The sequence below is a fragment of the Triticum aestivum genome, chromosome 5B (assembly GCF_018294505.1).
Source record: "Triticum aestivum cultivar Chinese Spring chromosome 5B, IWGSC CS RefSeq v2.1, whole genome shotgun sequence".
Taxonomy (NCBI): domain Eukaryota; kingdom Viridiplantae; phylum Streptophyta; class Magnoliopsida; order Poales; family Poaceae; genus Triticum; species Triticum aestivum.
The window spans coordinates 640,337,965-640,359,865 of record NC_057807.1 but is presented as its reverse complement, the minus strand read 5'-3'; the positions used below and the strand labels follow the sequence as shown (position 1 = coordinate 640,359,865).

Below are 21,901 nucleotides of genomic sequence, written 5' to 3'. Positions count from 1 at the left end.
TAAAGCTTACTAGGTTAGTACAAAATGTACTAGTGGTTATTCAAATTTGATTAGTAAATGTTTTTCCTGATGTAAAGAAAGCTCAACTAGCCAAACAACCCCGTGGGATTTGAGGGAACATATGTTTGGCAAAACATACTAAGGCCCTGTTCGGAATCTATCTCCTCCGCGGAGAGTTGCGGAGCTTGGTTTTGGAAGCTCCGTCAAAGTGAGTTGCAGTTTCGTCAGCTCCAGGAGCGGAGTTAGAGGAGCGGAGAGGAACCGAACACTCCCTAAGCATAGAGAAGGACATTAAAAATCTCATGACAACGTTCTATGGTTTGATATCACGGTGGCGGCTTCTGGTGAATAACAGACACTCAGACAGAATACTAGGGCCATGCTACAGAGAAAGAGCTTCTTTTTACAGGACTATACCTGTGTTATGTGTAGCAGGCAAATGCTGGGAACAAGAGATCACTTGTTTTTCCTATGCCCATTTGCTAAAATGTGCTGGCAATATATTTGTCCTCCTTGGACACTAGCCCAGTCAGATATTCAAGAGGAAGTTGAGAAATGTTAAACACAATATACATTGTGTCACGTACGTCACATATGGAGGGTACCAGACTTGGCGTGAGGAGCTAGGATAGATAGTTGGTTCTGATGTAATCTTATCTCCTGTAACTACCTCTATCTCTTGTTCTCCAAGTTGTATCTCTCCTCTAAAATCTCCAACAATGTATGCGCTTTCAGGGAGGCGCGCCCCTGCCTATAACACACAACACGTCGTCTCAGGTTGAGGTAAGACGTTTCCGCATATCACACATGGTAATTAGAGCCTCCTCTTCCAAACCCTAGCTTTTGATCTCCATTAGTGTCAGCCATGTCTTCCTCCAGTGCCATCCAATCAAACCTAAGTGGTCAGGTCACGGAGAAGCTCTCCCGGATGAACTACGTCCTGTGGCACACTCAAGTTACGCCGCAGCTGAGGGGAGCCGAGTTCTTCGGCTATGTTGACGGCATCATGCCGGAGCCGCCCCGCCTTCTCGTCACCAAGGACAAGGACATGAAGGAAATGTCCGAGATCAACCCTCTCCATCCCATCTGGGTCAGGGAGGACCAGCAGGTGCTTGGCTACCTACTCAATAACCTCTTCAAAGAGGTGCTCGTCACGGTGATGCGGTCACCACCGCGCACACCCTCTGGGTGGCGCTGGCAGGTATGTTCTCTCGCAGTCTTTGAGCCGCGTCAACAACATCCGCACTGCCATGATCAATGCATAGAAGGGGAATCAATCGGTGGCCGCCTACTTCGCCTCCATGCGTGGTCTTGTCGATGAACTCGCCGCCGCTGGCAAGCCCATCCAGGATGACGAACTGATCTCCTATCAGCTGCACGGGCTGGACATGGACTACGATCCCCTTGTCTCCGCCCTCGATGCCCGCGTCACGCTGGTCTCCCTCGACGAGCTCTACGCCATGTTGAGCAACTTCAATCAGCGTGTCACCCAATACCAAGCGCTGGCGGCGGGTTCAAGTATTTTGCGAACGCGGCGACTCGTGTGCGCGGTGGGTACTCCTCTTGTCATCGCGGCCCTCCTCGTTCCAAGGGCAAGCAAGGTGGCGGCAACACTAGCAACCCCAGTTCCCGCGGCGGACGCCCCATCTCCACCGACAACAGGGGTCGCCGCAGCGACTCGGGCAGATCACACCCTGATGCCGTTCGCTGCCAGATCTGCAGGAAACCTGGACACATTGCAAAAGACTGCTGGTATCATTTCGATGAAGACAATGCCTCTTATGAAGATTATGATAAGGTTGTTGCCGCTGCTGATGGATCCTATGGCGTCGATACCAGCTGGTATCTTGATAGCGGCGCGACCAACCACCTCACGTGGGAGCTTGAGAAGGTAAAGCTACGCGAGAAGTATCACGGGAAGGATCAGATTCACACTGCCAGTGGTGTAGGTATGAGCATACGACATGTTGGTCATTCGGTTATTCGTACCCCTTCTCGTAAAATTCATCTTCGAAAAATTCTGCATGTCCCTAGTGCCAACAAAAATCTTCTACCAGTCATCACATTACCATTGACAACCATGTTTTCATTGAGTTTCATCCATTTTTATTTTTGATTAAGGATCATGCCACGAAGAAGGTACTATATCGAGGTAGATGCGTTCGAGGGCTTTACCTGTTGATTCCGGAGCTTAGAAGATTCAATAAACAAGCCTATGGTGTTTTCAAATTTTCCTCAACATGTTGACACGATCGTTTAGGGCATGCTTCCTTTCCTCTTGTTGAAGATTTGTTTAAGAAAAATAAGCCCCCGTTTGTTGGTGAGTGTAATGTTGAAACCATTTGTGATTCTTGCCAAAGAGCAAAATGTCATCAATTACCTTACCCTATTTCTACAGGTGTTTCTACTTGCTACCTCTTGAGTTTGTGTTGGTTTTTCCCTTGAAGAGGAAACGGTGATGCAGCAAAGTAGTGTAAGTATTTTCCTCAGTTTGAGAAACAAGGTATCAATCCAGTAGGAGACAACACATAAGTCACCGAATACTTGCACAAACAACCAAACTTGCACCCAACGCGATAAAGGGATTGTCAATCCCTTCACGATTACCTGCAAAAGTGAGATGTGATAGAGATAGATAAACGGTAAAGTAAATATTTTTGGTATTTTTGGTTTATAGATCAAAAAGTAAAAGATTGCAAAATAGTGGATCGGAAACTAATAAGATGGAAAAGAGAACTTGTATGATGGAAAAGAGACTTAATGTGATGGAAAAGAGACCCCAGGGCCCATAGGTTTCACTAGTGGCTTCTCTCAAGATAGCAAATAATACGTTGGGTGAACAAATTACCACCCAAAAATTCATAGAAAAGCGCATAATTATGACGATATCTAAGGCAATGATCATGAACATAGGCATCACGTCCATGTCAAGTAGACCGAAACGATTTTGCATCTACTACTATTACTCCACACATCGACCGACTCCTGCCCGCATCTAGAGTATTATGTTCGTAAAGAACAGAGTAACACATTAAGTAAGATGACATGATGTAGAGGAATTAACTCAAGCAATATGATGAAAACCCCATCTTTTTATCCTCGATGGCAACAATACAATACATGCCTTGCTGCCCCTACTATCACTGGGAAAGGACACCGCAAGATTGAACCCAAAGCTAAGCACTTCTCCCATTGCAAGAAAAACCAATCTAGTAGGCCAAACTAAACAGATAATTCGAAGAGACTTGCAAAGATATCAAATCATGCATAAAAGAATTCAAAGAAGAGTCAAATAATATTCATAGATAATCTGATCATAAATCCACAATTCATCGGATCTCGACGAACACACCACAAAAGAATATTACATAGAATAGATCTCTAAGAACATCGAGGAGAACATGGTATTGAGAATTAAAGAGAGAGAAGAAGCCATCTAGCTACTAGCTATGGACCCGTACGTAGGTCTGTGGTAAACTACTCACGCTTCATCGGAAGGGCAATGGTGTTGATGTAGAAGCACTCCGTGATCGAATCCCCCTCCGACAGGATGCCGAAAAAGGCCTCTAGATGGGATCTCATGGGTACAGAAGGTTGCGGTGGTGGAAAAGTGTTTTCGTGGCTCCCCCTGATGGTTTTGGGGTATAAGAATATATATGGGCGAAAGAATTAGCACTACTAGGGAAAAGCCTAGCAGTAGCGCTGGTTTTTGGCCTATCAGTAGCGCGGGTAAGCGCGCTACTTATACGGCGCTACAGCTAAAGCTTAGCAGTAGCGCCTACATGCACTCGCTACTGCTATATCTACTTAGTAGTAGCGCTTTCCAAAACAATCGCTACCGCTAATTACTAGTAGCGCTTTCGAGAACAACTGCTACTACTATTATTCCGTATTCTATTTCTTTTGAATTTTAGGTCGTACTCATACCCCTTTATACAATTTTTCATACAGTAGCAATTTAGATATTGTTTTTACATTATAATGAGTTATTAAATCACTAGGTGAAAGAATCTTGGATTAGTTTCAAGTGCATGGATCCAAAGTGACCAATGGTTACTTTGGATCCATCCATTTGAAAGTAATCCGCCGTTCTTTCACCCAATGACATAATAACTTATCATCATCATCATCATCATAATATCATTAACAACTTATTATCATAATATATCATTGTCATATAACTCCTCATAATCATCATTTTCGTCCATGAGACATCATATAACAACTTGGTCACTAGTTATAATAACAACTCCTCCTCATCATCATAATAGTACTCATAATCACTACTCCTACTCAGCATCACCATCAAGTCTAAGACATTGTAGCACATAATAAAAGCTTCTCATCATCATCATAGTCATATATAATCAACACTAACTAATTGTTCTTAATACTTAGGACCTACTCCTCTCTCCTAGCTAAAATACCATAAAACAGATAAACCGGTCCTTCACCATAATGGAGAATGGACATAAACCTATCTCCAACTTGTGGCTTGCACACATTCATTTTGTCTCCAATTATTTGCATGTGCGCATTCATCACTTTGCTCCATTCTTTTATTTTGAGCCTCCCATCTGAAAGTGCAACTATCCCTGGGTGGTTTTGGTAATTCCTAACAACATATAGCTCATTGAGCTAATGCTATTTCAAGATAAATATTTCAGGAAAGCTCAATGTTTGGCACGACATGGATGAGAAACGTGGACCCCTCAAAATGCTAAGGACAAAAGGATTGGCTCATGCTCAAAGCACAAGACTCTACATTTTACTTTTAGTGATCCAAGATCACATTGAGTCCATAGGAAAGCCAATACTATTAAGAGGGGATGAGGTGTTGCTTAATGGATTTCTTGCTCAAAGTTCTTAGTGATATGCTCCAAAAACCCTCAACTACTTTCTCACATCCACATATGTCCCAAACCAAAAGTCAAACTCGGCCCCGCTGAAACTTTCTATCCAGCGCCACCGAGTTCAGTTGACATAGCCATTGTCAGAAACCCTAGTCTTTTCGGTCTCACTGAGATGGGATTGTAATCTCTCTGTTTCCCTTTGTAACGTTTCGGTCAAACCGAGATGAGCGATTGGTCCCACCGAGGTTGCAATGCAAACTCTCTGTTTCCCTTTTGTAACGTTTCGGTCCAACTGAGATGAGAAAATCAGTCCCATCGAGTTTGCCTGACCAACTCTCTGTTTGTCTATTACCAAAATTGGTCTCATCGAGTTTATGTAATCGGTCTCACCGAGATTAAGTTATGCCCTAACCCTAACGATATCGGTCCCACCGAGTTGACGTGTCGGTCCCACCGAAATGCCTAACGGTCACATTATGAACTAAATCGGTCTGACCGAGTTTCACGATTCGGTCCCACCGAGTTTGGTAAGTTGTGTGTAACGGTTAGATTTTGTGTGGAGGCTATATATACCCCTCCACCCACTCTTCATTCATGGAGAGAGCCATCAGAACATGCCTACACTTCCAACATACATTTTCTGAGAGAGAACCACCTACACTTGTGTTGAGGTCAAGATATTCCATTCCAACAACATAAATCTTGATCTCTAGCCTTCCCCAAGTTGCTTTCCACTCAAATCTTCTTTCCACCAAATCCAAATCCTGTGAGAGAGAGTTGAGTGTTGGGGAGACTCTCATTTGAAGCACAAGAGCAAGGAGTTCATCATCAACACACCATCTATTACCTTTTGGAGAGTGGTGTCTCCTAGATTGGTTAGGTGTCATTTGGGAGCCTCTGTCAAGATTGTGGAGTTGAACCAAGGAGTTTGTAAGGGCAAGGAGATCACCTACTTCGTGAAGATCTACCCGAGTGAGGCAAGTCCTTCATGGGAGACGACCATGGTGGGATAGACAAGGTTGCTTCTTAATGGACCCTTCGTGGGTGGAGCCCTCCGTGGACTCGCGCAACCGTTAACCTTTGTGGGTTGAAGTCTCCATCAACGTGGATGTACGATAGCACCACCTATCGGAACCACGGATAAAAAATCTCCGTGTCAACATTGTGTTTGCTTCCTCAAACTCCTCCCTTTACCTTCATATGCAATTGTTTTACATTCCACTGCAATACTCTTACAATTGCATGTGTAGGTTGATTGCTTGACTTGTGCTAAGTTGCTAAAATCTGCCAAGTACTAAAATTGGGAAAAGGATAGATTTTTATTTGGTCAAGTAGTCTAATCACCCCCCTCTAGACATACTTTCGATCCTACAAGTGGTATTAGAGCTTTGGTCTCCATTTGTTTTGATTTCCATAGCTTTTGGTGGTCATAGCCTTGGTTTCACAACCTAGGAGAGTATGGCGTCTAGCGAGGGAAATTACCACCGTAGAGGTCCTTACTTTGATGGTACAAATTTTACTAGTTGGAAGCATAAGATGAAAGTGCATATTCTTGGACATAACCCCGCTGTTTGGGCTATTGTGTGTATTGGCTTGCAAGGTGAATTCTTTGATGGGAGAGAATCGAACCGTGAAGCTACCGCGGAAGAGTTGAAGATGCTGCAATACAATGCTCAAGCTTGTGATATTATCTTCAACGGATTGTGCCCCAAAGAATTCAACAAAATTAGCCGTCTTGAGAATGCAAAGGAAATTTGGGATATTTTGATTGACATGCATGAAGGTACCGACTCCGTCAAGGAATCCAAATTGGATGTGCTTCAAAGTCAACTTGACAAGTTCAAAATGAAGGATGGTGAGGGCATCACTGAAATGTACTCTAGGCTTGCTCTCATCACAAATGAGATTGCCGACTTAGGAAGTGAAGAGATGACCGATAAATTCATCATCAGGAAGATCCTAAGAGCCCTGGATGGAAAATATGATACTGTGTGCACATTGATCCAAATGATGCCCAATTACAAAGATCTCAAGCCAACGGAAGTCATTGGGAGAATTGTTGCTCATGAGATGTCACTCAAGGATAAGGAAGAGCTCCACAACAACTCAAGTGGTTCTTACAAAGCCTCATGTGAAGCTCCCACATCATCAAGTGAGAAACAAACCTTCAATGAAGAATTGAGCCTAATGGTGAAGAACTTCAACAAGTTCTACAAGAGTAGAAGCAAGGAAAGAAGTTCCAAGTCAAGGTCCTACAATGATAAAAGATCTTCTAGTTGTGAGAGTAATTGCTACAATTGTGGAAGACCCAGACACTATTCCAATGAGTGTACGACTCCCTAAAAAAGAAGAGAAGATTCTCCAAAAAGAAGAAGTAGAAGAGAAGAATCACCACCAAGAGAAAGGAAGAGTAGATATGATCGTTATGAACAAAGAACATCCCGGAGAAGCAAGGATTTGGAAAGGAAGGACAAATCATCAAAGAGCTACACAAAACGAAGACATCAAGCTCATGTTGGTGAATGGGTATCCGAGTCCGACTCCGACAATCACTCCGAGAGAAGCTATCACTCCCACTCTGAATATACTCAAGATGAAGGTGTTGCCGGTCTAGCACTTGTGTCAACCAACTCCTACGACATATTTGACTCACCAAATGAAGGAATTGGAAGATGCTTCATGGCTAAAGGCCCAAAGGTATCACACTCTGAGTATATTGATTTCAATAGTGATGAAGATGACTTGTTAGGTGATGATGATTTACTTGTTGACAACTCTAGTGATGAATACTATGATGAAACATCAATTGATCATGCTAATCAAGATAAAACGAATGATAATGATAAGGAGAAGATTGAGCGCCTAATTAAAGAACTAAACACTCTTAAGTTAGCTCATGAAACTATCTTGGAATATCATCGAGAACTTTTAAAGACTCATGAGAAGTTACGCTTTGAAAAGCTCAACCTTGAGAAAGAGCATGAGTTTTTAAAGGCAATCAATTATGATCTTCGCAAGAAAAGTTCTTATTAAATTGCCAAGCGTTTACTCTTATCTACTTACATGCCACAAGTCAAGTCTAGTAACAAGAACAAGAAAGATTCTTCTTCTAGTAGTAACAATAATCATGCTAAATCCAATGTTGTTACTTCTAGTAGTTCTCTTGATTCCACTAATGATTCTCTTAGCCAAGTTACACTTGAGCAAGAAAATAGCTTATTGAAGGGAATTATAGAGAAAGGTGTTTACAAGAGCCTTGCCGGAAGTAAGAAATTCGAGGAGATTGTACACAAGCAAGGAAGGCACCGGAAGAATCAAGGTGTTGGTTTTGAATGAAAGTTCAATGCCAATGGAGTTGAGTGGGAAGAAGATCAATACCCCAAGACGAAGTTTGTTCCTCAACAAGAGAAGTACGATCCTACTTCTTTCAAAGGAACACAAGCTCAAGATGATCTTCCACCACAAGACCACAAGCAAAAAGGCAAGGACAAGCTTCAAGAGGAGATTGATGCATTTGAAGAAGCTCCTAAGGCCTTGGTCAAGTGGGTTCCCAAGACTACATCAAGTTCTACTTCATCAAGTATGACTGCAACTCCAAGGATTCCCATCAAGATGATGTGGATCCCAAAGAAGAAGAACTAGAGAGTCCGTGAGGGTGACTCCTCCAATATACTTCACACATATCATTTCTGCAAGGACAAGTGCAAACAACTTCCATTTCTTGCACTAGTCCAAGGAGTCACAAACCCTCTTGTTGGTAAGACGAGGAACAATGTAACCTAATGCTTTCATGGACATCATCTTGTGTGTACATCACTCTATGTCTATGGATATCCTTGCTTGTTCCTTGTGGGACTAACCCGTGTAGGTATTGAAAGTGAAACTCACTCCAATGGATTGCTCCGAATGATCTACATCAACATTGAGCATCCACATCTTCAACACCTACATGAAGTCATTATCGACAAAACCCAAGGTTAGTTCACCCCTCTTAGGGGGGATATCACATCTAGGGGGAGCTTTACTCTAAAGAATTGAGCTAAAGCAACTCTAATGGTGTGAACACAACAATGCTTTATGTAAAAGTGGTAACCCCACTTGTGCTTAAACGATGAGTATGACCTATGATCAAATGTTCTCATTTGACTCCTAAGTCAATATACTCATATATAGATGACCTAGTCATCGCCAGTTGTTTGAGAGATGCTAGAATTGGTTGTGCATGCTTTGCCACATATTTCATTTGCCATTTTATTGTGTGAGCATGTTGGTTGCATATTTTACTCATTCGAGGACATCCATTTGTTGCTTTGATTGCTTGGCTTTTTTATCTTTTGCCAAATGGGTGGACAAGAATGCCTAAGAACCTTCTCTAGCTATCTATGCTTTTCTCGTCTCAAACTCTATTTATGATACATCACAAAGTTTGATCAAGTCAGATTCGAACCACTTTGTGTGAGGAGCACTCAGAGTCCCTGATTCATTATAGACTTAAACTTCCAAAATCTCTTTGTGCATTTCGGTCTAACCGATTCATCCTTTTCGGTCACACCGAGATCACTAAGTTGATCTAGGTTTTTAATCTCGGTGCAACCGATTAGAACGTTTTGGTCACACCGAGTTGTAGTAACTGCTCGCAGTTTTGCATCTCGGTGACACCGAGTTGTTCCACTCGGTCACACCGACAGGGTCAGGTTATATATACCGACGGGTCAAATTTTGGAATTTTTTCGAAACCCTTCACCCGCACATAACCTGCTCTGCCCCTTCAGGTCTCCGGATCGTATTCTCGCCGCCAGCGACCTCCCACCGCTGGTCTCCGCCACCGTCAGTGGCAATCTGCCCCGCCATTGCCACCGTAGCAAGTTCACCGCCGAGATAGGGTATGAACTTGATACTTTGTGCTATTCATTACTGATTCGGCATTGCTTTGCCATGATTCTTGCCATGTATGAAATCATCCTGTAGATTAGATTTTATTTGAAAATTTAGGGTTAGGTTTACGCCGAACTCATCTCGGACCGACCGAATTGTTGAAATCGGTCTCACCGATTTGGCTTAGCCCATTGCACATGCGATTTTTGGTCTGACCGAGAATTGCAAATCGGTGCGACTGAGTTCGATTCTCTGTGAAACCCTAGCAGTCTCGATGCCACTGAACTGTGGCTCGGTCTGACCGAGTTCACTGGTTTAGGTTCCAAAAGCTGCTTCGGTATCACCGAGTTTACAAATCTGTAGCTCCAAAATGCTTTCTGTGGAGAACTAAAACTAAGTTTTGAGTCAATTGTTTTGCAAAACCTCTGTACTTTGTGATGCTCATCTACTCTACCTCATCTACAACCTATTCACAGGGTCTGCTGGCAGTTTGCCTAAAGATGTTTGATCAAAGTGATAGTCAGAACAAGTCAGAGGAACATGTTCAGATGAGTGAGGGCACTAGTCCCTCCAGCAGCTATGATGAGGGTAGCAGGAGCACACCTAGTAACTTGCCCAAGGAAGCTACTAGAACAAGGAAGAAGAGAACATCTGATTCAGAGGATGAAGACTATGTTGCTGTTGAGGATGAGGCTACTTCAAGGAAAAAGGTGCTGAAAAAGGAGTATGGCACAGCTGCTGCAACAAAGCCAGGAATGAAAACAAAGGCTCCAGCAAGAAGAGTTCCTATGTCTAAGGCCAGAGCCTCTACTCAAGAGACAATGGAATTCACTCTTGAACCCAAAGAAGTAGGTGAAGGCAAGAAGAGGAAAGAAAGGGTCAAGAAGACCATTGCCAGAGTTATTGGGAAGCCCTCCATGATGAGAGAATCTGATAATGAAGAAGAAGAGGATGTTGCACCAGCACCCAAAGCTCAGAAGCTTATGTGAGATGCAATCAGATCAGGGGATGCTCCATCTAAGCCGAAAGCTGCTCCCAAGGCTGCTGCTCCAGCTCAAAAGCCTAAACCCAAGAGAAACACCAGAAGGATTCCAGCTGAGGAGAAGAACAAGGCCCCAGTGCCTGAAGCTGAAGAAGAAGAAAATGATTCACTTGTTTTGAGAAAACTGAACCCCAAGATCCCTGGCCATAATGATGCACATCCTGTTGCAGAGGACATGAGGATCAGGAAGGATGTAGGACTGGGACAGTGGAGAAAGGCTGACCCCTACGCTGTCAGGAGGAGAACTTCTGTGGACTACATGTTCCACACAAAGGAGCAACAAGATTTGTATGAGACAATCCTGCTTGACAAGAAGCCCATAGTGTGTGACATGAGATGGGTGGACTGGATCTACATAAGAGAGAATGAAGAGCACTTCCCCAGTGTATATGATAGCTTCAAGGCACAAGTTTGTTGGCCAGAAGCTTACCAAGTGGAATGATGAGCTGATCATGCAATTCTATTCAACTGCTCATTTCTATTCAGATGGAAGAATAGTGTGGATGTCAGAGGGTACAAGGTACCAAACTACAGTTGATGAGTGGGATAGATTGATCAATGCCCCAGAAGCTCATGAACATGACTTGGATGTCTATGCCAAGAAGAAGAAGGATCACAACTCAATTGCTAGCATGTACAAGCAGATTCCTAATGCAGACCTAGAGACTCACAAGTTTGGCTCAGTGAAGCACCTACTGTTAGGGCTGCCAACAATCAACACCATTCTGAGGCACACTCTGTTGCCAAAGTCAGGAGATCACAGAATGATCAGAGGACACTCCATCAACTTGCTGCATATATTTGATGTTCCTTAAAAGTTCAAGGTGATGATTCTGATTGTGGAAACAATCAAGAGGACTGCTGCAGATCAGAAGAGATCTTGAGGGTATGCTCCACAGATTCAGGTGCTCATCAACTCCAAGATGGGCACAGGCACACATTTGTTGGACAAGGAGCATCTACCCCTCAAGCCATACTTTGAGGACAACATTGTTGTCATGAATGAAGAATACCCATCATCTGTGCACGCACACGTGAAGAGAGAGAAGGCAAGGGCAGAGAAAGCTGCAAAGATGCCATGTCACACCCAATATGCGATACTATCCTAAAGAGACTCGAAGGTCCCACCAAGGATAGAACCGCATATTGAAACGCTTTTGCAAGGTGGATATCATTACATCAACATTACATAATAGATGGGGATACATACCAAAAGGCATACAATGCCACACGAATACAACATCATCTTACAAGAGAGCAACATCCGACTACGGATGAAACACAAACAGAAACTCAAATGACATCCACCCTGCTAGTCCAGGCTGCCGACCTGGAACCTATCCCCTGATCGAAGAAGAAGCAGAAGAAGAACTCCAAGACAAGCAAACATCGCTCTCGCGTCATGATCATCACATAACCTGTACTTGCAACTGTTGTTGTAGTAATCTGTGAGCCACGAGGACTCAGCAATCCCATTACCATGGGTATCAAGACTAGCAAAGCTTAATGGGAAAGGAAGGGGTAAAGTGGTGAGGTTGCAACAGCGACTAAGCATATATGGTGGCTAACATACGCAAATAAGAGCGAGAAGAGAGCAAGCGGAATGGTCGTGAAGCCAACAATGATCAAGAAGTGATCCTGAACTCCTACTTACATCAAACATAACCCAAAAACTGTGTTCACTTCCTGGACTCCGCCGAAAAGAGACCATCACGGCTACACACACGGTTGATGCGTTTTAATTCGGATCTGGTGTCAAGTTATCTACAACCGGACATTAACAAATTCCCATCTGCCTATAACAGCAGGCATGACTTTCGAAAGTTTATACCCTGCAGGGGTGTCCCAACTTAGCCCATGATAAGCTCTCGCGATCAACGAAGGATATACCTTCTCCCAGGAAGACCCGATCAGACTCGGAATCCCGGTTTACAAGACATTTCGACAATGGTAAAACAAGACCAGCAAGACCACCCGCTGTGCCGACAAATCCCGATAGGAGCTACACATATCTCGTTCTCAGGGCACACCGAATAAGCTAAGCGTACAGGTACCGACGTAATCCAAGCTGCCAAGGAATGGTCCCGCACGGTGCTCTAGTTTGGACCAACACTCAGAGGAGCACTGGCCCGGGAGGGGGGGGGGGTAAAATAAAGATGACCCTCGGGCTCCGGAAACCCAAGGGAAAAAGGGCTAGGTGAGGCAAATGGTAAAACCAAGGTTGGGCCTTGCTGGAGGAGTTTTATTCAAAGCGAACTGTCAAGGGGGTCCCATAAATCACCCAACCGCGTAAGGAACGCAAAATCCGGGAACATAACACTGGTATGACGGAAACTAGGGCGGCAAGAGTGGAACAAAACACCAGGCATAAGGCCGAGTCTTCCACCCTTTACCAAGTATATAGATGCATTGATTAAATAAGAGATATTGTGATATCCCAACATAATCCTGTCCACCATGGAGCAATCTTCAACTTCACCTGCAACTAACAACGCTATAAGAGGGGCTGAGCAAAAGCGGTAACATAGCCAAGCAACGGTTTGCTAGGAAGGGTGAAAAGGTTAGAGGCTGACATGGCAAAATAGGGAGGCTGGAAGAGCAAGTGATAGGTAGCACAACAAAGCGATAGAACGAAGCAACTAGCATAGCAATGATAGTAGTGAGATCCAGGGTAGCGGTCATCGTGCCTGAAATCCCGCAAGGAAGAAGAACGAGTCCATGAAGAAGACGAACGAGAGTAGTCAAACGAATCCTCACAATCGCGACATTACCGAAACTAAGAAGCAACACCGGAAAGAAACAAGCAACATGGTAAATGCACAAGCATAAACATGGCATGATGCACAAACAAGTATGATGCATGTCCGGTTTAAAGAGGCATGGCATGGCAAAGTGCAACAAACAATACTACAAGTTAAACAGAGCTCAATATGCAACTCATTGCATATTGACAAAACACCATGTTGACATATTTAGTTTAATCTCGTTTAAGCTACCAAACAATATTAAAAGTTGTTAAACATGGCAAGAGGTGAGGCATAATTAAACTACCTATTTAGGCAAGTTTAAATGAGGCCGGAAATAACAAACAACAATTCCGAAAAATCCTCATGTGCATATTTTAGATATGGAACTGTTCTGCCCTAAAACATATTTTAGAGTTGTTAAACAGGAAAATAAAGTGCACCATGTTAAACTAGGCATTTTTCCACCCCATTTACATATAAAGTTTATTTAAAATGGAGCTACGGTTATTTAGTTATGAAATAAATCATTTTAACATGGCATTTGAGCAAATTTAATCAAACAATATTTTAAACATTTCAAACATGTATGAAAGTGGCCAAAAATGAAACTAGATGAAATTCTAAGCATTTTACATATATAAATTATTTTAATCCGATGCACCATTTGTGAGTTATTAAATGCATGATGTTTGAGGGTTTTTCTGTAAAACTGGCATCTCTGGATAATAGCTAAAATCACAGATCTGTAAAGAAAATAGATCAGGCTGAAATCTGCTGGGTGGACTGGGCTGCTCACCATGGGTCGAGGCCCAGTCGGTGGAGGAGGGCGCTGGCTGGGCCAGATCTGGACTCCAGCAGGCCGGATCTGGAGTTGGGCCTATGAGGAGCTAGAGCAGGCTAGGCCTTGGGCGCTAGAGGGGAGGCAGCCCAGGCGCGCGCTTGAGCGAGGCACGGTCAACGGAGTGGGCTGAACCGAACGGGACTTGGCGCTGCAGTCAATGCAGGCGGACGATGTAGAAGCAGCATCGGCGACAGAAACTTAGCGCGAGGCGAGGGACTTGGGCGAGCGCCTCGGAGCAGAGGAGGTGCAGGCAGGCAGTGGCGCAGCTGCACAGGGCCTCGGCGACATGGAGGCTTGGCGCGGGACTTGGTGAGGCGGAGGGCGGCGGCTTGATTCGAAGATGGACTTGGCGCGGGCAAGCAGGACAGCAGCAGTACTCACCATGGACAAAGAAGACGGGCGATGGCGCTGCTGGAAGCAGTTCCCTGACGTGGATCTGGGCGAAGAAGGGTCGCCAGCGATGGGGTCGTGCGGGCGCGCACTGTGCAGGGAGGATCTCGGGCGACAGGGACAGCTTCGGCTGATGGTTATCTGACGGAAAAAAGGAAACGAGATGGAGATGTGAGAGGGAGAAGAGAGAAGCAGGAAAGGAAGGGGCGGCGCAGGGCTTATCTGCTGGTGGTGGTTGCCGGCGGCGAGGTTCACTGGGGTAGCGGGGTCGCAAGGTTGGAGGAGCTCGGACCTCAGGAGCGCTTCACGAGGCTGGATCGAGAGCGGCTGTTCTGGGAGGATGGATCGGGGCTTCTCGGTCAGACGGACTGGGGGCACGGGAGCCATTGGATGTCGATCTGACGGCTCCAGATGGGTGGATGGTTGGTGGATCTGTTGAGGTGGCTGGCTGTGCGTGGTTGGTGAGGAGGGGATCTGGGAGGATCCCAAGGGAGAGAGTGGCGGCGGCGCGCTCGGGATTGGAGGGAGTTTGTCTGGCTAGGGTCTAGGGTTTAGACTAGTATATATAGCGGGTGGGTTATGCTAGGGGCTATTTCTTCCCTCCGATCGTAATCGGACGGACGGAAAAAATAAGCTAGGGAGAGTCCAACAAATAACCAAAGATACTTTTGGGATGTTTGGGGATGATCCGGATCCAACGGTCTCAATAGAGCGGGTCGGGTTCGGGACAACTTTTGGACGCACACGAGGGGGTCAGTGCACTGTGCAGAAAGGGCCAAACGGTCGGACAACAAAAGAACGGTTGGCTTGAGAAACGTCAACGGAGGCGAGGGAGAAGCGGCAACTAAGAATGGATGCACGTTTTATGAAAACATGCAGATGCAATGCGCATGATGCTATGAGATGAAATGCAAGACAAGAACAAAAACGCAAAACAAAAGACAAAAACCCAACCACGAAGGAAATATCATATCGCATCTCCGGAAAAGGCAAGAGTTGGAGTTACGAAAATGGAAAGTTGTATCTGGGGCGTTACAACACTCCACCACTACGAGAGGATCTCGTCCCGAGATCTAGGATGGCACCGGAGGGAAAAGGAAGAGGAAGATAAGAGGTAAAACTAAGTTGCTTCTTTGACGAATGAGTGAAACCATGAACCTTGAGAGGTTGAGCAATTAAAAAGAAAGAGTACAATAGAGATGAACGAGATTGCAAACAATCCATTGGAAAAGAGGAGCAAGGAACATTATGAGAACTTGAAGGTTGCAAAGACATGAATCAAGAGTTTAATGGACAAGATAGGATTCAAAACCACTCCGGTTACAACAAGATGAGAGAGGAAGAATTCGGGCAGCACTCCGGTTGAACATGGAAGGAATAGAACATGAACTTGGCAAAATGAAAGCACTTGGATGAGACTCCGCTTAAAAGAGGAATGATAGACACAACACTCTAGTTAAATGGATAAGCAATGAAAAAAAAACACGGTCCTCACTATTCGAGATGATGAGTGAAGAGCACAACATCACAATGCCTCCGTAACGAAAGAATAGAAGATAGATCATTGGAATAACAGAATGGAGTAGAAAATGCCAACTTCTGCCACAAATGAACTTGGAAAGCACCCTTCCAAGAAGGTTATAACAGAGTTGTTGGAAAACCAACAACGAAAAGAATAAGCTTATAGTGGGCTTATGGAAAACATCTCAAGACTATGAGGTGACAACCGGCCACTAACATAAACAATTGATTGGTTGAGATCAATGAAGATAAGAGAAACTTCTTTCACCAAGAGGATAACTGGAGAACTTGGGTCATTGATAAGCACCACAATTAGCAACATTCCTTAGGGAAGGCTTTAGGTGTAACCTAAACCAAGATAACTCCAAGGAAGAAAGTGATGGGTTTAAAATATGTCATTCTTGAAAACTTGTGAATCATGAAACACGAAGGGAATTGTCAAGAATGGCATAACACCACCTCAAGAGATAAGGTAGAAAGAATTGCACTTCGAAATGCAACATGAAGAATACTTGAACTCCTCAAATCAAAACATGTGTTGAGCACCATGTTTATTTTAGAGTATAGCTTGGCGGATCATAACTTCAAGAGAAATCTTGAAGAACAATTGAAGAATGAAAAGAATCCTTGAGGAACCACCATGTAGAGCCTCCATGAAGAACTCTAGTAATAAAAGGATGATAGAAAGAAAGAGAGGTTGAAAACACAAGGTGAACCCTTGCAATGATTTAGATGGAGCTTCGCGACGAGATAATTGAGAGAGCTTGAAACTCCGAAAAGAAAGATGAAGCCTCTCGAACCGAGAATGTGATATGATGACCAACTCCAGAAAGAAAGATGAATCACTTGTAATCAAGAATTTATTCATCATGAATAATCTCCGTAAAAAGAATTGAGTCACCTCGAGGAAATAAGAATAAGATTTATTGTATGCTTATCCTTCATCAAATTTAATTGATGACAAGCAACGGATTTTGCATACTACTTATTCTTCTTGAAAAGGATTAAGGGGGGTATAGCACAAAACTTGAGAAGGTATTGATGGAACCACCGGTGGAATTTGGAAACAACGAATGAATTGATATGATAACGAAGGAAGTGAAATCTTGAACGAACCACTGTAAAAATTGGAAAAGGGAGTAGCAAGGGCACAATTCACCGGAAAGAATTGGAAAACGAATGAAGATACTTGAGGGGAATTTAGATACAAGTGAACAAAGAGATCATGAACTGATTAGAGGATATTTGAACGATGCACCGATAAGATTTGGAGAAGAGGGCTGAAAGCTGGAATGAATAATTATGAGGTGATGGGCTCCAGAGAATCAAACTGAAAAGACTCCTGAATTGCTCCGGATGGATGAAAAAAATTCTCACAATCAAAAACAATTATGAGAGGATGGCATCAAGCTAGAACCATGAATCTTCAAGAGAATGGACCAAGATTTAGAGGAAACACTTCTTCGGTCCTCACATGTTGAGAATGATGACGAGAACCACCATGACAATTTATGAGACACCCCGGAGCAAAGAAGAATAGAAATGTTGAACCAACGATGAAAATGATTTGAAAGCAATCTTGGAGAAGGAATATGACTGATGAGAATTCATTCTTACGTCAAACTTGGAAAAGAATTTTACAAGCTCCGGGAAAATTAGAAGAGTCAGGTAAGATCCTGGGAAAAGACCTGTGGGTTAGGGCCCACTCAAAAGATACACCGTTGAACGATTTATTGAAAGGGGGGGATGGCACCGGTTGAATTAAATGACTTGAATGAGATAAAACCTTGAAGTTACTCGAACAGATTAAGAATTGAAACATGATTCTTCTGAGATATCTTGAGCACTCCGGATACGAATAGAGAGAGGTGAACAATTAAGAGGTGCACCGACATGGAAAAACATTTGAAACAAGGAAAGGGATATGATCAACACCAAAAGCTTGAATTAAATCCACCGGAGAAGAAAAATAACGAAGAATGACGAACTTGAAACTCCTGGCCAACTTCATGAAAATCACCGGGTAAGAACATTGATTGAAAAGAGTGAAGAGACTTGACATGAATAAAAGGATACTTGATTAACATATATGAGTCCTTGAAGAAAAAGGGTGGAAGGGCGGGAAAACAAAGGCAACTTGGGGACGGATGAAACGGATACCGTTGAGAAAACTTAGAATTGATCTTGCGGATGTTGAAAATGATCGGATCCACTTGAAGAGAAGCACGCCGGTTTGGAAAAGAATTGACATGACAATCTCGATGATCAAAAGGATTAGCACTCCCATAGAAATATGAGAACACCGCTTGAAAGGTATGGAATCAACACTTGACATTGAAGCAACTCGAATACCACAACTCTAAACAAAACAAAGGATTGGCTTGCAGAAATAAGCCGGAACAAATACATATGATAGAGATTTACCCAATCCCATATCATGCATCTATCGGAAAGATATTTTAGTAGCTACTTGAATTCCCACCTATAAACTCCCGAAACTTTCTGGTTATGCAATCTGGTGTTGGGGATACAGGGGAAGCAATAAATATCTCACCCAAACTAACAATACCTACATCCAAGCTGTATCCATCCGTCAACACATAACAAAGAAACCTTCGGAAATCGTGTACCTCAACCTTCGAAAAACATCTGTTATACGAGCTATGGCAATACTCCCGAACTCCCGCCCCAGTACTGGGTGGCGTCGAGGTTATCTCACCAACAACTGCATAAAAGAGATTTTCGATGTCGGCGAAACTCAGGTATTCCAGAACTGCAACGATAAAATTGTGACGACAACACCTCGGAGCTCAACTCCCCTGGTCACTGTCACATAAAAGACAGGAGGCACCAAGAACAATGTTCTCGTCACAAAACCATCAGAATGATTCCAAGATACCCACGTGATCCTAAATTTTTTTAGTGAAATTTGAGGAGAGGAAAGTCAAAACATCTACGTCAGGAGACCTCACCAGAGCGACGAAGGGACTGAGGAGTAAAAAGAATCCTACTCTCCGATATATATAATCCTAAGACTCAAAATAGTTTTTCTAGACTCAACAAAGGCTAACAATCAAGGGGGCTACTATGGTCGGTCGAGGCTCTGATTACCAACTTGTCACGCCCAATATGCGATACTATCCTAAAGAGACTCGAAGGTCCCACCAAGGATAGAACCGCATATTGAAACGCTTTTGCAAGGTGGATATCATTACATCAACATTACATAATAGATGGGGATACATACCAAAAGGCATACAATGCCACATGAATACAACATCATCTTACAAGAGAGCAACATCCGACTACAGATGAAACACAAACAGAAACTCAAATGACATCCACCCTGCTAGCCCAGGCTGCCGACCTAGAACCTATCCCCTGATCGAAGAAGAAGCAAAAGAAGAACTCCAAGACAAGCAAACATCGCTCTCGCGTCATGATCATCACATAACCTGTACCTGCAACTGTTGTTGTAGTAATCTATGAGCCACGAGGACTCAGCAATCCCATTACCATGGGTATCAAGACTAGCAAAGCTTAATGGGAAAGGAAGGGGTAAAGTGGTGAGGTTGCAGCAGCGACTAAGCATATATGGTGGCTAACATACGCAAATAAGAGCGAGAAGAGAGCAAGCGGAACGGTCGTGAAGCCAGCAATGATCAAGAAGTGATCCTGAACTCCTACTTACGTCAAACATAACCCAAAAACCGTGTTCACTTCCTAGACTCCGCCGAAAAGAGACCATCACGGCTACGCACACGGTTGATGCGTTTTAATTCGGATCCGGTGTCAAGTTATCTACAACCGGACATTTACAAATTCCCATCTGCCTATAACCGCAGGCACGGCTTTCGAAAGTTTATACCCTGCAGGGGTGTCCCAACTTAGCCCATGATAAGCTCTCACGATCAACGAAGGATATACCTTCTCCCAGGAAGACCCGATCAGACTCGGAATCCCGGTTTACAAGACATTTCGACAATGGTAAAACAAGACCAGCAAGACCACCCGTTGTGCCAACAAATCCAGATAGGAGCTGCACATATCTCGTTCTCAGGGCACACCGGATAAGCTAAGCGTACATGTACCGACGTAATCCAAGTTGCCAAGGAATGGTCCCGCACGGTACTCTAGTTTGGACCAACACTCGGAGGAGCACTGGCCTGGGGGGGGGGGGTAAAATAAAGATGACCCTCGGGCTCCGGAAACCCAAGGGAAAAAGGGCTAGGTGAGGCAAATGGTAAAACCAAGGTTGGGCCTTGCTGGAGGAGTTTTATTCAAAGCGAACTGTCAAGGGGGTCCCATAAATCACCCAACCGCGTAAGGAACGCAAAATCCGGGAACATAACACCGGTATGACGGAAACTAGGGAGGCAAGAGTGGAACAAAACACCAGGCATAAGGCCGAGTCTTCCACCCTTTACCAAATATATAGATGCATTAATTAAATGAGAGATATTGTGATATCCCAACATAATCCTGTCCACCATGGAGCAATCTTCAACTTCACCTGCAACTAACAACGCTATAATAGGGGCTGAGCAAAAGCGGTAACATAGCCAAGCAACGGTTTGCTAGGAAGGGTGAAAAGGTTAGAGGCTGACATGGCAAAATAGGGAGGCTGGAAGAGCAAGCGATAGGTAGCGCAGCAAAGCGATAGAACAAAGCAACTAGCATAGCAATGATAGTAGTGAGATCCAGGGTAGCGGTCATCTTGCCAGAAATCCCGCAAGGAATAAGAACGAGTCCATGAAGAAGACGAACGAGAGTAGTTGGACGAATCCTCACAATCGCGACATTACCGAAACTAAGAAGCAACACCGGAAAGAAACAAACAACATGGTAAATGCACAAGCATAAACATGGCATGATGCACAAACAAGTATGATGCATGTCCGGTTTAAAGAGGCATGGCATGGCAAAGTGCAACAAACAATACTACAAGTTAAACGGAGCTCAATATGCAACTCGTTGCATATTGACAAAACACCACGTTGACATATTTAGTTTAATCTCGTTTAAGCTACCAAACAATATTAAAAGTTGTTAAACATGGCAAGAGGTGAGGCATAATTAAACTACCTATTTAGGCAAGTTTAAATGAGGCCAGAAATAACAAACAACAATTCCGGAAAATCCTCATGTGCATATTTTAGATATGGAACTGTTCTGCCCTAAAACATATTTTAGAGTTGTTAAACAGGAAAATAAAGTGCACCATGTTAAACTAGGCATTTTTCCACCCCATTTACATATAAAGTTTACTTAAAATGGAGCTACGGTTATTTAGTTATGAAATAAATCATTTTAACATGGCATTTGAGAAAATTTAATCAAACAACATTTTAAACATGGATGAAAGTGGCCAAAAATGAAACTAGATGAAATTCTAAGCATTTTACATATATAAATTATTTTAATCCGATGCACCATTTGTGAGTTATTAAATGCATGATGTTTGAGGGTTTTTCTGTAAAACTGGCATCTCTGGATAATAGCTAAAATCACAGATCTGTAAAACAAATAGATCGGGCCGAAATCTGCTGGGTGGACTGGGCTGCTCACCATGGGTCGAGGCCCAGTCGGTGGAGGAGGGCGCTGGCTGGGCCAGATCTGGACTCCAGCAGGC

General features: G+C 43.7%; 1 pseudogene; it reads left to right on the top strand.

Annotated features, from left to right (window-relative positions):
- Positions 1-1,340: 1,340 nt before the first annotated feature.
- LOC123118194 (uncharacterized) lies at positions 1,341-1,479 on the top strand (annotated as a pseudogene).
- Positions 1,480-21,901: the final 20,422 nt, after the last annotated feature.